Source organism: Felis catus, chromosome B4 (genome assembly GCF_018350175.1).
Source record: "Felis catus isolate Fca126 chromosome B4, F.catus_Fca126_mat1.0, whole genome shotgun sequence".
NCBI lineage: Eukaryota > Metazoa > Chordata > Mammalia > Carnivora > Felidae > Felis > Felis catus.
The window spans coordinates 141,718,934-141,736,380 of NC_058374.1; the positions used below are offsets into that span (position 1 = coordinate 141,718,934).

At 49.0% G+C, this 17,447-nt stretch overlaps 1 protein-coding gene across 6 annotated transcripts in view; it reads left to right on the plus strand.

Moving 5' to 3' along the window:
- The first annotated feature begins 206 nt into the window (after positions 1-206).
- Positions 207-17,447, plus strand: part of PPP6R2 (protein phosphatase 6 regulatory subunit 2) — an 84,386-nt gene continuing 67,145 nt past the window's right edge. For all 6 annotated transcript variants that reach the window (XM_023257665.2, XM_023257666.2, XM_023257667.2 and 3 more), the window contains exon 1: positions 207-438. The gene's annotated coding sequence lies outside the window, so the exon portion shown is untranslated. The remainder of the gene's footprint in view (positions 439-17,447) is intronic.

A 17,447-nucleotide genomic window follows, 5' to 3' on the forward strand; every position in this document is an offset into this window, starting at 1 on the left:
GAAATAAGGCCGCTCGCCACCCCACCGCGCTCCAAGGCGGTCCAACCCCCGCGCTCGAGCTAGCCGGCGCTTCGTGGCGAGCGCGCGGCCCCGCCTCCTCCCACAACACAGCCCCGCCCACGAGCGCGGCTCCGCCCGCCGCCCCGCCCCGGCGCGCACGCGCACCCCTCCGCGCCAGGCACCGCCCCCGGCGTGCGCGCGCGCTCCCGCCGCTGCCGCCATTTTGGAGCGACCCGAGCGCCGCCCGCGGCCCGAGCCGGTCCCGAGCCGCCGGCCGGCCCGCGCCGTGTCCGTGGGCGCCGTGTCCGTGGGCGCCGCGCCCGGCCGGGCCCATGTGCGTGCGGCTAGCCCCAGGTCGCCCGGGCTTCGCCTCCGCCAGCGCCCTGGCCTCCACCCGGGCCTCCGAGGAGCCGCCGCGACGCCCGGCCCGCGGGGCAGGTGAGTGCGGCCGCCCGCCGACCCCGCCGTGCCCGCGCCTGCCGGTGCCCCTGAGGTGTCCACCCCGAGTGCTCACCCGCCAGTGGCCACCCCTCTGTTAGTGCACCCGCGTCTGTCCACCCCGTCAGTGTTCGCCTCTGTCACTCACGGCCGTGCGCACCCTGTCAGTGTCTCCCCCCCCCCCGTCAGTGCCCCCACGACAGTGTCCCCCCGTCAGTGTTCCCCCCCCGTCAGTGACCCCCACGACAGTGTCCCCTGTCAGGTGTCCCTCCCGACACTGTCCCCCACGACAGTGTCCCCGTCAGTGTCCCTCCCCCGATACTGTCTCCCTGTCAGTGTCCTCCGTCAGTGTCCCCCCGTCAGTGTCCCCCCGTCAGCGTCCACTTCAACAGTGTCCCTCCCCCCCGTCAGTGTTCCCCTGTCAGTGTCCTCCCTCGTCAGTGTTCCCCACAACAGTGTCCCTCCATCAGTGGTCACTCCCTGTCACTCCCCCCACCTCTTTTCTTCCCTCCCCTCATTTCCCCCCCCCAGGCGGTGTCCACCTCCACCCCCATTCTTGGTGCCCTCCCAGTCAGTGACCCCTGTATCGGTGCCCCCCCCAAGCGCGCTCCTCTGTCAGTTCCTCCTTCCTGTCCCTAGTCCCCTCCATCAGTGCCCTGCCCTGTGCTGCCAGTGTCCCCCATGTCAGTGCCCCCCGAGGAAGCATCCCCCCATCAGTGTCCACCCCGTGCCTGCCTGTCAAGGTCTCCCGTCTGTCAGTCCTGTCAGCGTCCCACCCACCTCCTCCCTGCTCCTTCTCTCTTCCCTTCAGTAGGGACCCCTACCATCAGTGCCCTGACCTGTTTCTTAGTGCCCCCCTCCCCACCTGCTTCCACCCCCTGCCTGCTCCCCCCTCTGCCTGCTCTTCCCCCCCACCTGCCCCCACCCCGCCTGCTTCCCCCTCCCCCTCCTGCTTCCCCCTCCCCCTCCTGCTTCCCCCTCCCTCTGCCTGCTCCCCCCCACCTGCTCCCCCCCCCCGTTTGCTCCCCCTCCCTCCCTGTGCCTGCTCCCCTCTCCCCACCTGCTTCCACCCCCCTGCCTGCTCCCCCCTCTGCCTGCTCTCCCCCCCCACCTGCCCCCACCCCGCCTGCTTCCCCCTCCCCCTCCTGCTTCCCCCCTCCCTCTGCCTGCTCCCCCCACCCCCCCCACCTGCCACCCCTGCTTGCTCCCCCTTCCCTCCCTCTGCCTGCTCCCTCCTCCCCACCTGCTTCCCCCACCTGCTCTCCCCCCCATTTGCTCCCCCTCCCTCCCTCTGCCTGCTCCCTCCTCCCCACTTGCTCCCCCCACCTGCTCCCCCCGTTTGCTCCCCCCCTCCCTCCCTCTGCCTGCTCCCCACCTCTGCCTGCTCCCCCCTCTGCCTGCTCTCCCCCCCTGCCTGCCCCCACCTGCTTCCCCCTCCTGCTTCCCCCCTCCTGCTTCCCCCTCCTCTGCCTGCTCCCCACCTTTGCCTGCTCCCCCCTCTGCCTGCTTTCCCCCACCCCCTGGCCTGCTCCTCCCTGCTTGCTCCCCCCTCCATCTCTCTGCCTGCTCCCTCCTCCCCACCTGCTCCCCCCACCTGCTTCCCCCTCACCTGCTCCCCCATTTGCTCCCCCCTCCCTCCCTCTGCCTGCTCCCTCCTCCCCACCTGCTCCCCCTACCTGCTCCCCCCTCACCTGCTCCCCCGTTTGCTCCCCTCTTCCTCCCTCTGCCTGCCCCCTCCTCCCCACCTGCTTCCCCCACCTGCTCTTCCCCCCATTTGCTCCCCCCTCCCTCTGCCTGCTCCCTCCTCCCCACCTGCTCCCCCCACCTGCTCCCCCCCGTTTGCTCCCCCCTCCCTCCCTCTGCCTGCTCCCTCCTCCCCACCTGCTCCCCCCCTGCTCCTCCCCCGTTTGCTCCCCCCCCTCCCTCTGCCTGCTCCCCACCTCTGCCTGCTCCCCCCTCTGCCTGCTCTCCTCCCCTTCCTGCCCCCACCTGCTTCCCCCTTCTCTGTCTGCTCCCCACCTTTGCCTGCTCCCCCCTCTGCCTGCTCTCCCCCACCCCCTGGCCTGCTCCTCCCTGCTTGCTCCCCCCTCCCTCTCTCTGCCTGCTCCCTCCTCACCACCTGCTCCCCCCACCTGCTTCCCCCTCACCTGCTCCCCGTTTGCTCCTCCCTCCCTCCCTCTGCCTGCTCCCTCCTCCCCACCTGCTCCCCCACCTGTTCCCCCCTCCCTCCCTCCTTCTGCCTGCTCCCTCCTCTGCCCACCCCCCCCCCACACTGGCTCCCTCTCTGCCTTGTCTCTCCTCTGCCTATCCCTCCTTTGCCTGTCTCCCCACCTCCTACTCCCACCCTCTGCTTGCTCTCCCCCCCACTGCCTGCTTCCCCCCACCTGCTCCCCCTCTGCCTATCTCTCCTCTGCCTATGTCCCCCTGCCTCCTCCCTCCTCTGCCTGCTCCCCCTCTGCCTATCCTTTCTCTGCCTGTCCCCCCTCTGCCTGTCCCCCTCTCTGCCTGCTCCCCACCTGCCTGCTTCCCCCCAGCCTGCCCCCCCCCCCGCCTGTCCCTCCCACCTGTCCCCCCTCTCTGCCTGTCCCCGTCTCTGCCTATTGCTTTGGGACTCCCCTCCCCAGTGCCCACTGTAATCAGTCCCCTGTTCCCTCACTCTTCCTGTCAGCATCCCCTCTTTCTATCACTGTTGTAGCTTCAGCGCTCCATGAACCTGTCCCCTTCCCTGGCCTGTCTCCTTACCGTTCACTGCCTCCTTTCTTCCTCCATCTCCATCATCTCTGCCTTCACCGTGCACCTTATCGGCCCTCTTCAGTGGCTTCCTGACCTTGCTATGGTGTCTCCTACACACCTCCACCTGCCTCTTCGTGGCCTTGACACCTGTTTACCTTGTTCACCCCCTAGTCACTCACTGCTCTCAGTTCACCACTGAAACAGTGCCCTGTCACCCCCAGCTCACCCACTCTGTCATTTCTGTTCAGTCCCTGCCTCTCACTTCGCCTCTCCCCCATTTCGTCACTGTACCCACCTGTCTTGTCCCTGTGGCCTTCTCCAGCCCCGCCTGTCACCTGCCCCTGTTGCCACTCCCTGCCATGCCTTTGGCCTTTCAGTGCTGGGGCCATCACTGACACTCTCAGCTGTTTACTTCTCCATGTTCCTTCCTTTCTGGTTTCTCTTCCATTTTGGCCACTCTAAGTCATGTCAGTTAAGCTCTGGAAGGTGAGAAGCAGCCAGCTATGAGCAGAGTGGGGGACAGGCGCCTGGGTGCTCAGTTGGTTTAGTGCGAGATTCTGGATCTCAGCTCACGTCTCGATCTCAGGGTTGTGCGTTCAAGCCCCGCAGAGCGGGGGGACAGAGCGTTCCAGATTGAGGGGACAGCACGTGCAGTGGCCTTGCAGTGGATCTTCTCTAGGAACCTAGATAAGACTAATGTGTGGCTGGGGTAAGGGGGAGATAGGAGCACAGGGTACAGCGTGGGCCTTGCAATCATCTGTTCTTGGCAGGTGTGTGCCTGAGTTGTGAGGGGGACCGGGATGGACGTTAAGGTGGGAAGGGCCATCATCACGGAGGCAGGACGTGCAGGAGAGGGGGCGAGATGAGGTGGTGGGAGCGGTGTAGTTGCAGTTTAGACCTTGGGGGTCGACTTAGGGAGATGTTTGGGAGGCAGAGCTGTTAGGACTTCCTGATAGATGAGAAGAGGGTGTGGGGGAGAGGGCCCAAGGTGAGGTCTGGGCTTCTTGATGGGACTGTGGCATTGTCAGCTGAGATGGGGAAGCAGGATGGGGTGGTGGCAGGTGCAGGGCGTTAATGGTAGGTTAGATGTAGAAAGTAAGGCTTTCTCTTGGCTTTAAGTAGTGGGCGATGTCTGACTTACCCACGGGTCATTGGCACGAAGGTATCTCGCAGAAGAATCTGGAGCCCAGAGGAGAGGTCAGGCTGCAGGCATATAGGACCTCAGCACAGGGGTAACGTTTAAAACCTTGGTAATGGCAGTTTTTTTACACAGACGCACAGCAGAATGTACTGATCGTTTATTGTGTGCTGCTGCTTAAAATGCTTTATATGAATGAACTATTTAATCTGCACAAGAATTCAAGGGTATAGAAACTATTATTTCCCATTTTACAGATGAGAAAACTGGTACACAACAAAGTAGGTGATTGACTCAGGATTTATACCCCAGCCAGACTGACTAAAGCCCCTCCCCCTACTTTTTCTTTAGGTTAAGGAAAAGGCTGACTTTCAAAATACTGTTTTAAATTTTTAAATAATGGTAGCTGATTACGTACCAGGCATATTTGTGTGCACACATGCATGTGTTCCAATAAAGCCTTATTTATTTAGGAAAACAAGCCCAGGCACATTTTAAAGTACATTACCTATACCATCTTATTTAATTCTTTTTTGTTTTTTTAAACAAAGTGCTTTACCGTTTTATTATCTTTGTATCCTTGTGAGATCTAACAGACATTTTGACAGAAAGCAGGTACATGACTTGTACAGAATTTATTATAAACCAGAGAGTGAAAGCCAGTGCTAAATTTTCTATTTTGGCATCTAACACAGCACTTAATTCTTTTTTTTTTGTTTTGTTTTGTTTTTGTTTTTTTGGTCTGTTTATCTTGAGAGAGGGAGGGAGAGGGAGAGAATGAGTGGAGTGGGAGAGGGGCAGAGAGAGAGAATCCCAAGCAGGCTGAATCCTAACCACTGACAGTGCTGAGTCTGATGCGGGCCTTGATCTCACCATGAGATCATGACTTGAGCTGAAACCTAGAATTGGATGTTTAACTGACTGAGCCACCCAGGTGCCCCAGCATTTAATTCTTAAAACAACTTAATGATATAGCTAATCTTTTTTTCTTTAAACATTTTAAATTTTATTTTGGGGAGAGAGCGCTCATGTGCGTGCAAGAGAGGTGGGCAGGGGGGGAAAGTGAGAGAAACCTAAGCAGGCTCCACGCTCAGTGTGGAGCCCGATGTGGGGCTTGAGCCTGTGACCTTGGGATCATGACCTGAGCTGAATTCCAGTCGGATACTCAACCAACTGAGCCACCCAGGTGCTCCTATAGCTACTCTCAATATTCCTATTACCATTTATGTGAGAACATTGAGGCACAAATTAAGAAATGTACCTAAGGTCACAGTAAATACATGTGAGAACCAGAACTCAGCCTAGGTGGTCAGACTCTAGAGGTTGTGTTTTTCATTCTCACCTCCTGTGGTTCATACACAGGGTAGTCTGAACTCAGAGTATAATTCCGGAAGGCATCAAAATGGGTATCGTGAAGTTAGTCTCATTCTCACCCCATTCCTCAGCCATTGACTTCTTAGAAAACATGTCACATCCATGTACAGCAAGCAGCTTTCTTCTTTTTAACACAGAATGTACGATTTTTTATTTGTTTAAAAATATTCTACCACTAAAAATTATTGAAGAATATTTTATACCCAGTAAAATGTACAGATCTTAAATATGCTTGATGAATTTTAGCAAATGTGTACACCACAAGTGTGTACACAAAAGTGTGTCCATCACTCGTGTCAAGATATAGAACATTTCTATCACTCCTAAAAGTTTCCTTGTGTCCCTTTTCAGTTACTACAACCAACCCCAAATCCTGAGGCAACCATTGTTCTGATTTCTGTCATTACAGATTAATTTTGCAGGTCCTCAAACTTCATGTAAATGAAATCATAAAATATATGCTTTTTTGTGTATGTCTTCTTTGGCTCAGTGTAACGTTTTTAGGTCTTATTTACTTATTTAAAAAGTAATCTCCAGGGTGCCTGGGTGACTCAGTGGGTTAAGCGTCCGGCTTTGGCTCTGATCATGATCTCACCATTTGTGGGTTCGAGCCCCACATCGGGCTCTGTGCTGACAGCTCAGAGCCTGGAGCCTGCTTCAAGTTCTGTGTCTTCTGCTCTCTCTGCCCCTCCCCTGCTCATACTTTGTCTCTCTCTCTCTCAAAAATAAACAAACATTAAAAAAAGAAAAAAAGTAATCTCCATGCCCAACATGGAGCTTGAACTCATGACCCCGAGATCAAGAGTCGCGTGCTCTACTGACCGAGCCAGTCGGGTGCCCCTTGAGATTTATTGATTTTAATGCCTATATCTGTAGTTTGTGCTTTTCATTTGAGTAGTACTCATTTGTATGAAAATATAATTTACGTTTTTTTTCCTGTTGATGGGTGTCTGGGTTGTTTTTACTTTTTGGCTAGTATGACTAAAGTCACTGAAGATTCTTATGCATGTCTTCTGTGGACGTACATTATTCCTTTGGGGTAAATATTTAGGAGTGGTACTGCTGAGGGTCATAGTGTAGATACATTTTGAACTTTTTTCAAAAACTGCAAACTATTTTTCAAACTGATACCATTTTCCACTCCCACAGTAACGTATGAGAGTTCTAGTTTCTCTACATCTATGCCAGCCCTTGGCGTTGTCAGTCTTTTATGTATGTATGTATGTATGTATGTATGTATGTATGTCAGCCTTTTTAATTTTAGCTATTCAGTTGGTAGTGAGTGATATCTCACTATGGTTTTAATTTGTATTTTTCTTTTAAGTTTTTTTTTTTTAAAGTTTACTTAGAAAGTGTGAGTGGGGAGGGCAGAGAGAGAGAGAGAGAGAGGGGGAGAGAGAGAGAGAATATCCCAAGCAGGTTCTGAACTGTCTGCACAGAGCCCCGATGCGGGACTCAGACTCACAAACCAAGCCTCACAAACTGAACCCAACTGTTAGATCATGACCTAAGCCAGAGTTGGATGCTTAACCTCTGAACTGCTTGAGCCACACAAGTGCCCCTAATTTGCATTTTTCTGATGAATAATGATGGTGAACAACTTTGGTTTGGTTTGGTTTTTTGGGGAACACCTTTTTTTTTTCTTTTTGAGACTGACACAGCACGAGTGGGGGAGGGGCAGAGAGAGAGTGAGAGACACACACACAGCAGAATCCAAAGCAGGCTCCAGGCTCTGAGCTGTCAGCAGACAGCCTGACACGGGTTTGAAGGGCTCGAACTCATGAGAGAGAGCTGAGAGATCATGACCTGAGTCCAAGTCAGATGCTTAAAGGACTGACCTACCCCGGTGCCCCAGTGAACAACTTTTTATATGCTAATTAGCTACTTAAGTATTTTTCTTGTGAAGTGTCAGGTTTTTAATCCATTCTTCATTGGATTTTTTTTTTTTTTTTTATTCATTTTAAGAGTTAAAATGACCTCCAAGGTCAAGAGTTGCATGTTCTACTGACTGAGCCAGCCAGGCACTCACTCCTTGCCTATTTTTTTTAATGGTGTCTTTTGATGAACAGAAAATTTTAATTTAGGTGAAGTAAATTTTTGTCAATATATATATACATATTTTAGTAATTTCTACACCCAATATGGGGCTCCAATTCACAACCCTAAGTTCAAGAGTTGCACGTTCCTCCGACTGAGACAGCCAAGTGCCCTGTTGGTAGTTTTCTTTTATGTTTATTATGTGTCCTTACAAAATTTTGCCTGCACCAGTGTTGTGAAGACACTATCTTTTTTTTTTTTTGTAAAAGTTTTCTTTTTTAAAGATTTTATTTATTTTATTAAAAACATTTTCTTTTGGGGCGCCTGGGTGGCGCAGTCGGTTAAGCGTCCGACTTCAGCCAGGTCACGATCTCGCGGTCTGTGAGTTCGAGCCCCGCGTCAGGCTCTGGGCTGATGGCTCAGAGCCTGGAGCCTGCTTCTGATTCTGTGTCTCCCTCTCTCTGCCCCTCCCCCGTTCATGCTCTCTCTCTCTCTCTCTCTCTCTCTCTCCCAAAAAAAAAAAAGTTGAAAAAAAAATTAAAAAAAAAAACAAAAACATTTTCTTTTAAGTTTATTTATTTTGAGAGAGACAGAGACAGGACGAGTGGAGGAGGGGCAGAGAGAGAGGGAGACAGAGAATCCCAAGCAGGCTCTGTGCTGCCAATGCAGAGCTGGATGTGGGGCTTGAACCCATGAAACTACGAGATCATGACTTGAGCTGAAACCAAGAATTGGACGCTTAATTGAGTCACCTTAAAGATTTTATTTTTAAGTAACCTCTACACCCAATGTGGGGCTCGAACTCACAACCCTAAGATCGAGTCACACGTTCCACTGACTGAACCAGCCAGGCACCCCTATGAAAGTTTTATAGTGGTAGCTTTTGTATTTTGGTTTATGATTCACCTTTTTCTTTTTAGCAGCTTTATGGAGATGTAATTGATGTACAATAAACCACACATGTTTAAAGTGTAAAATTGGATAAGTTTTGACATGTATATACCTGTGAAATTATCACCACAGTGTAGTGAATGTCTATCATCCCCCAGATTTCCTCATTTCATTTTGGGAACCGTCCCTCCCACCCTTTCCTGCCTCCATCTCCAAGCAAATACAGATTTCCTTTCTGAATCCTTCTTGCATTAGTTTTTTATTTTTAAACAAATTGTAAATGTTTTTACTTAATTTTTGATAGAGAGCGCGCGTGAGCAGGGGGAGGGGCAGAGAGAGAGGGAGACAAGGAATCTGAAGCAGGCTCCAGGCTCTGAGCTGTCAGGCACAGAGCCTGATGCAGGGCTCGAACTTGTGAACTGCAAGATCATGACCTGAGCCGAAGTCAGACGCTTAACTGAGCCACCCAGGCTAAGTTCTTGCATTAGTTTTTTTTTTTTTTTTTTAATGTTTATTTATTTTTGAGAGAGAGAGAGAGAGACAGAGCGTGATTGGGGAGGGGCAGAGAGAGAGCGAGAGAGAGACAGAATCCAAAACAGGCTCCAGGCTCTGAGCTGTCAGCACAGAGTCTGATGTGGGGCTCAAACTCATGAACCATGAGATCATGACCTGAGCTGAAGTCGGATGCTCAACCGACTGAGCCACCCAGGTGCCCCTTGCATTAGTTTTTAATGTCAGGTGAAATCAGGATACTTCCTCCCTGCCCTTCCCTCATGGGGTTATGTAATCATTCTAGCATCATTTTTTAGAGCCTTTGTCATAAATTAATTGAACATGCGTGTGCAGCCTTCTTTCTGGGTTTTGTTACATTCTCTTGGTCTGTTTTTCTATCTTATGTCAATACCACAGTGTATTAATTGCTGTAATTTAAAGGTAGTATAAGTCCTCCACCTTTAATCCTCCACAAAATTGTCTTGCCAGTTTTAGAATAACCTCTTCACTATGTACAGAAATTTTTGCTAGAAGTTTGGTTGGGGTTATATTGAATCTGTAGATTTATTTTATTTTATTTTATTTTATTTTATTTTATTTTATTTTATTTTATTTTATTTAATGTTTATTTTTGAGAGAAAGAGAGCACGCACACCCACAGGGGAGGGGCAGAGAGACAGAAAGACAGAGGATCTGAAATGGACTGTGCGCTGATAGCAGCAAGCCCAGTGGGGGACTCAAGCTCATGAATGGTTAGATCTTGTACCTGAGCTGACGTTGGATGTTTGATTGAGCCACCCTGTGCCACCCAGGTGCCCCTCAATACGGTGTATTATATTAATTTTCAGATGTTAAAGCAACTCTGGAGTCTTAGGTTAAATCCGCTTGGTGTGGTATATAATGCTTTTTTTTTTTTTTTTTTTTTATAATTTATTTTAGAGCTTGAGCATGGGACAGGGGCAGAGAGAGAGAGAGAGAGAGAGAGAGAGAGAGAGAGAGAGAGAGAGAGACTCTCAAACAGGCTCCACCAGTGTGGAGCTTCACGCTGGGCTTGATCCCATGACTCCAGGATCACGACCTGAGCTGAAATCTAGAGGTGGATGTTCAACCATGACTGAGCTACCTAGGTGCCCCTATAATGGTTTTTATAGGTGGATGGATTTGGTTTGCTAGTGTTTTGTTGAAGACTTTATATATATTCATAAGAGATTTGTGAATGACTTTCTTTTTATATGATATCATTGGTTTCGGTAATACTAGCACCTTAGAATGAGTTGGGAAGTTGTTCTTTCCTTTTTGCAGATCCGTTTTCTATGTGGGATCATTTTATTTCAGCCTGAAGCACTTCCTTCAGTATCGCTTACATTGTGGATATGCTGGGAACAGAGTCTCTGTTTTTGGTTGTCTGAAAAGGTCTTTTTTTTATTATTATTTTATTTTGTCATGATAAGTGTACTTTTTAATTCTCGTTCCGTGTTTAATTCCCATCCTCCCTATTTCACCCACCTCCCCTCTGGTGACCATCAGTGTGTTCTGTACAGTGAAGATGTGAAGGTCTTTTTCCTTCAGTTTTGAAGGACATTTTTGTTGAATATAAAATTCTAGGTTGACAGCTTTTTTTCTTTTAGCACTTTTAAGTGCTTTTAGCATCTGTTGTTTCTAAGAAGTCAGCTATCGTTCTTGTTCACCTGGTATCTTTTTTCCTACTGTGTTTAAGGTATTTTATTTACTTATTTTAAATGAGTTTTATTGTTTTTCTTTTTCAATTTGACTATAATTTTTCTAGGTATAGTGTTTTTGTGTTTTTCCTTTTTGGGATTTATTTAGTTCGTTGGATCTTTGTGTTGATGTGTTTAATCAACTTTGGAAAATTTTTGGCCATTGACTCTTAAATATTTCTTAAATATTTTTTCTGCTTCATATTTTTTCTCCTCTTGGGACTCCAGTGATACTTATTTTACATGGTTTGACATTTTCCCATAGGTTTTGAATGTTTGTATTTGTAATATTCCTTTTCTTTCTATTTATATATGTATATTTTCTATTCATCTATGTTGAGTCCCTGTTTTCTGTTTTGTGATCATTGTGTTAATTCTATCCAGTAATGTTTTGATTTAACATACTGTATTTTTCAGTTTAGAATTTCCTTTTGGTTTTTCCATCACGTTTGCTAATGAATATTAGCTCTGCTAATGAATATTTTCATTCCTTCTGACCATTTCCCCAAATGTTTTAATATATTATAATTGCTGTTTTGAAGTTCTCATCTGCCACTTCCAACATATGATCTTTGTGGGTCCTATAGATTGTTTTTTCTCTTCATCATGGGTCACCTTTTCCTGGTTTGCATGTCTAGTAATTTTTTATCATACAATGAACATTATGCACGGTGCATTATAGAGACTCTCTTTGGGGTTCTAATCCTATGAAGGATCTTGAGTTTTGTGAGGGCAGACTTAAATTACTGGGAGATCATCTTGACCCTGTAGAAGCTTGTAGCCTGTAGGGTGGATCTGTTTTGTTTTGCCTTGTGTTTTAAGACATGACCTTTAGTTCTGGAATATGGTTTTTACTCCTCTAAGGTGTGACCTGTCTAGGATTTTAATGGAAAACCTTTCTAATTTGCCAGAACTGAAACTCTAAATTGTCTTCCCAGGACTGGACAGCAGCTGGCGTCTTTGCTTAGCTCTTTGTTCTCACAACAGTTGCTTTCTGCTTGTTTTTCTTTTTAGTTTTTCAGCTTTATTGAGATATAATTGACAAAGTTGTAAGTTATTGAAGTAGGTTATGATGATTTGATGTATGTATGCATTGTGAAAGGACTCTCCCCATCTGGTTAGTTGTTACATCTGTCACCTCACATATTTATCTTAGTGTGTGTGTGTTTGAGAACACTTAGGTTGGGGTGTCTGGGTGGCTTGGTTGGTAAAGCATCCAACTCTTGATCTCAAGTCTTTATCTCAGGGTCATGAGTTCAGGCCCTGCATTGGTCTCTGTGCTGGGCATGAAGCCTACTTAAGAAACAAAACAAAACAAAAAAACCTCAGTTAAGTTGTGCTCTCTACAGCGTTCTCAGCTGTAGTCACCGTGTCTTACATGACGTTCTTAGACCGTAGTCATCTGTGTGTGGACCCTTTGACCAGCCTCTCCCTGTGTGCCCTGCACCCAGCTCCTGGCAGCCACTTTTCTGCTCTGTTTCTGGGAGTTTGATTTTTTTTTTTTTTTTTTTTTTTTGCTTGCTTTATTGGTGTCTCATCCCGCCATCTGCAGTTTAGGAGTCAGTCAAGGATTTGGGAGGAATTTAATGCAGATGTGTGAGATTTTTGCTTCTTTTGGGTTTTTCCTTTCAGTTTCAGCCATTTTGATAGTCCTGAACTCTGACCTCTTTTCTTCCTGTAGTGAGATGCTTAGCACTGCTGTCACCTAGCACTGTTGCCTCATGCTCAGTGAGAGCTGGGCAGTGCCTGCAGGTCACAAGACATTTCAGTGCAGAGCTCATAGTTTGTTCTCCTTATACTGATTGTGCTCCCTCCAGTTTCTTTGTGTTTTTGGTTGTTCTCCAACACCTTCAGATAGCGGGTTTTTTAAAAATATTTTGTGCAGTTTATAATTATTATCAGTAAGAAGATCAGTCAGATAGAAGCTGGAACCAGAACTGTCAGATCTGCACTTTTAAACCCTGTGCTATACATGCCTGACAGAGGAAGAGAAGGGAGACCACGGGGAACGTGGGGGTGTGTCCACTTGTGGAGGTGAGCACAGGATATGGAAGCTGACCAGGAGTAGCTCTGGGTGCTGGACGGAACCCGGAGAGTGTGGTGTCGCAGAAGCTAAGAGAGGCTGGTACTTCACTGTGATAAGCTTTGGGATGTAGAGTGAGGGAAGGACTGAGAGGTGGTCCTGGGAATTCATTGGCTTCCTTCATTGGCTTCCTTGACAAAAGTGGTCTGGTGGCATGCTGGGGAGAGAGGTTCGATGGGAGGAGAGGGATTAGGGACAGTAAGTGCAGACAGCTCTTTAAGGAAGCATCGCGTCAACGGGGATTGGAGAAATGTCTATGGGGGGGCGCCTGGGTGGCTTGGTCGGTTAAGCGTCCGACTTCGACTCAGGTCATGATCTAACGGTCCGTGAGTTCGAGCCCCGCATCGGGCTCTGTGCTGACAGCTCAGAGCCTGGAGCCTGTTTCCGATTCTGTGTCTCCGTCTCTCTGACCCTCCCCTGTTCATGCTCTGTCTCTCTCTGTCTTAAAAATAAATAAACATTAAAAAAAAATTAAAAAAAAAAAAAAAAGAAATGTCTGTGGGGCAGAGGTGTGTGTGTGTGTGTGTGTGTGTGTGTGTGTGTGTGTGTGTGTGTGTAAGTGTGTGCACACTGACGGGACTGTGCTAGCAAAGGAGGAGGGACTGGAGATACCAGAGGAGCAGTCTTGGGAAGGCATGAAGGGTGGGGTCCAGAGCATAGGTGGAGAGGCTGGTCTTGGTGGGAGCAAGGACCATTTCTCCATTGTAATAGGAGGGAATGCAGTGGATGTGGTGATTAGGGTTGGTAGGTTTGATGGAAGGAAGTTGGGAGAGTTCACACTTGAAGCCTTGTGCTTTTTCTGTGAATTAAGGGGTAAGGTTATTGGAGAGTTGAAGAAAGAGTTGAAAGAAAGTATCTATTGCTTTGTAACAGAGCATCCCAACAATGATTGGGAACTTCAAATAGCAATCTTTGTTTTTGGTTATGAGTGTGGGTTGAGCCCAGTTTGGGCTGGTCCAGGCGTGGCCAGCATGGCTCCTCTCTGCTCCTTGTGTTGTCTGCCTGGCTTCTTGTATGATTGGGGCTTCAGCTGCATGTTTAGGCCTCTCTCCAGGGTTCTGTCAGCCTCAGGGAGGCCACATTGTCACAGGACTCCAAGAGGGCAAGACTGGCAGCTGGTTCTCAAAATGGCACCTGTCCTCTGCTGCCTTTTGGTGGTTACAGCAGGTCCCAGGAGGCACCTGGTGGGTGGATAGACTTTATATTTTATGATTTTATTTTTTGACTTGACTTCTTGATGCAAGGAGCTATATAGAATTTGTACCCATCTGATATTTGTCACAGTTGTCTCAAGAGAGGGAAGCTAGCTTCTTAAGAGTTCGAAGGCTAGGCTGTATTTAATGTTCACTTGAGATGTGTGGTCGTTAATTTAAAACAAGTGAAACTCAGGCCAGGTTTCCTCACGGAAGCCCTCTCTGACCAACAACTTCCTGCTCCCTGACTAATGATAATTGATGACATTTATTGGGCACTTACTGTTTTCCAGGTATTTTGAGCACTTGATTCAGATTATCTTGCTTAATATTCACACTGTCCTTTGAGGTAAATACCATCATCATCTCCATCTCATAGCTGGGGAGACCGAGACATAGAGTTTAAGAAATGTAACTCAGGTCAGTATGTGGAGGCGCTGATGCAGGCCAGGCAGTCGCATCTGGAGCTGAGCTTGTAGCCACCTTGACGCACTGGCTGCAGACGTCACGTCTTCCACGCGTGACCACCATGGTAGCTGACACACGCAGGCACTCTTGGTGCCTCTGGTTCCTTGCAGTGAACTTTGCCCTGGACAGTCCTCACGTCCACCTTAGGAGGATGTTATTTTTATCCCTGTCCACCAGGACACCCCAGGGCACAGGGGACCAGTGACTCTGTCCTCAGGGCTTGCAGGTAGGAAGCTCTCTGGGCAGGGTCCTTCAAGATTTACTGGAGGTCAGGCCTCGGGGGGTGGGGCTGTGTTTGTGTCCTTTCTTCATTTGTTGCTGAGTAGAGGACACCCAGTGTCCTCTCTGTGGGCTGTTATCAGCATTGAAACCTTTCAGAGTTGGGGGGTGGGAGGGAGGGGAGGGTGGGTGATGGGTATTGAGGAGAGCACCTTTTGGGATGAGCACTGGATGTTGTATGGAAACCAATTTGACAATAAACTTCATATATTGGAAAAAAAAAAAAAAGAAACCTTTCAGAGCTCCTCTTCAGGGATGTGCCCATCTGTGAGCCCACCGACTGCTCCCATACAGCACTGAGATGGAAGTCATATGCCATAAAGTCGCCCTTCTAAAGTGTGCAAGTCAGGGGCTTTTAGTACATTCACAAGTGCAGCCGGCATCACTGATTCCAGAACAGTTTATCACTCCACAGAGAAGCCCATTGACTGCGTCATTTTTAAGACTTGCTCTTCTCTCCTCAGGGCCTCATTTCCCCTCAAGCCTACGAGACCCTCTTTCTCACCCTTTCTTGGCTCTGCCGCATAGTCCTCCGTGGACCAGGCCAGTCCTGGTTGGTACCTTCATGTTATCTCCCTCCATCATGATAATTCTTTTTGTATCTCCTTTGATACCTCCTTTTTTTCTTTATTGACTGGACCAGTATCTGGTGTCATGTGGAGACTGAGAACTTGACTTTGCTGTGAGACAATCTGGGTTCAGGTTTTGAATTGATGTTTATTAACCTGTGGCCTTGGGCTAGTCCTATAATTATTGAGACCTCTGCTTTTTAACCTGTGAACTGGGATTAGTGGTAAACTCCCTGCTGCACTGAGTTCTCCTGGGCTCATGCAGTGCTTGCACACAGTAGAGTGTCCGTGAAACGGCTCTTGTCGATTCCCTTTCTTGTGGCAGGTGTAACCCTGCAGAGTTCCTCGAGTTAATTCTCTTGTGCTCTTGTTTGGACTCAGCTTTGTCCACTGCCCTGGCTTCTGCCCTGTGCTTGTTGAGGCTTTTTCTCTGCCTGTTTGGCAATGCTTTTTAGCCACATGTCTCCAGTTACTTGTCCTTCCAAGAGTCTCGGCCCAGCATGTGCCCTGCCTGCCCTTGGAGCTGGTCCTTCCAGGACCACAGTGTTGAGAACACATGCAGTGCAGGCATGGTCTGTTGTTTGTTGTGTGGGGCACATGTACACTGGGGCCTTGCTGTGGTGTGTCTTTGGGTCCCTGTACAGGCAAGCCCAGATCTAGAATGGTTCAACTTAACATATTTTCAACTTTATGATGGTGTGAAAATGGTATGCATTCCATAGAAACTGTACTTGGAATTTTGAATGTACATCTTTTCCTGGGCTAGCGGTATGTGGTACGATCCTCCTGTGTTTCTGGGCAGTGGCCTCAGCTCCCGGTCAGCCCATCAGCACGAGGGCAACAATCATCTTGTACCCAGACCACCATTCTGTTTGTCATTTTGAATCCAGCATTCAGTATGTTAACATGTAGGTTGAGGAAGATCTACAGTTGATTCCTCTTCTCTGTCCTAGACCGGTGGTAGCAGTCATGACATCTCTCTGTCAGTGAGTCACATTTTTACTTGCATCACATACACATTGGACCAGGATTGCAGAACTAGTCAGTGGTGGAGGCTGGACTTCATGCCAGAGAACACCTCCCATGGTCAGGTCTGCTGCGCTGGTGGGTTCTTTGCTTGGGTTCTGTGTCTGTCTCCAGGAGGGAGGATGGGGGCCAGGTGCTTAGCATATGTGGAGAGAGTGTGTGCCAACAGTGCCAGTTGGCTCTGTCCTTAACCAGGCAGAGTGGCCATGATTACTAGCAGCGTGCAGACAGAAGGTCTTCAGCTTTCACTTTGAGTCTTCTCTTCATCACACCCAACAGCCAGGAGGAAGCTCTTGAGAAAACCAGGAGAAGGTGAGAGCCCTCTCAGGCCCGACAGAGCTCTTGCTCAAGGTGTCTGGTGGGGCTGTGTATCGAACACCTTTATCAGACTTTGGTGGGAGACCAGCTGGGCTCCACCACCAAGGGGAGAAATGCTGCTTTTGGTAGCTTGGAGCCCCAGGAGTGTGCAGCCACCTAGGCAGGCTGTGGTTGGGGTGGTGGCACTCAGGCTGATGGCAAATTGTTGGGTTTTCCCTGTAGGCCAGGTGTGGGGTGGATGCTACCTCTGCATGTGGGTCTCATCTCGTCCTCACAGCTCCTGGGCTGGGGTCAGCAGGGGCAAGAAGGCAGGCTAGCTCTCTGGCAGAGACACTGTCAGCCTGAAGACGCACTTTCACTTATTTTTCAGTGTTGGCCCACATAGTGTTAAAAAATGCAATTAGTTGTTGGGGCGCCTGAGTGGCTCAGTCAGTTAAGTGACTGACTCTTGGTTTCAGCTCATAAGTTCGAGCCCCGTGTCGGGCTCTGTGCTGACAGTGTGGAGCCTGCTTGGCATTCTCTCTCTCTCTCTCTCTCTCTCTCTCTCTCTCTCTCTCTCCCTCCCTCCCTCCCTCCCTCCCTCCTTCCCTCTCCCCCTCCCCCACTCATGCTGTGTCTTTCTCAAAAATAAATAAATACATACACTTAAAAAAATTTGTTGTTGAGGAGGGCGACTGTTGGGATGAGCAC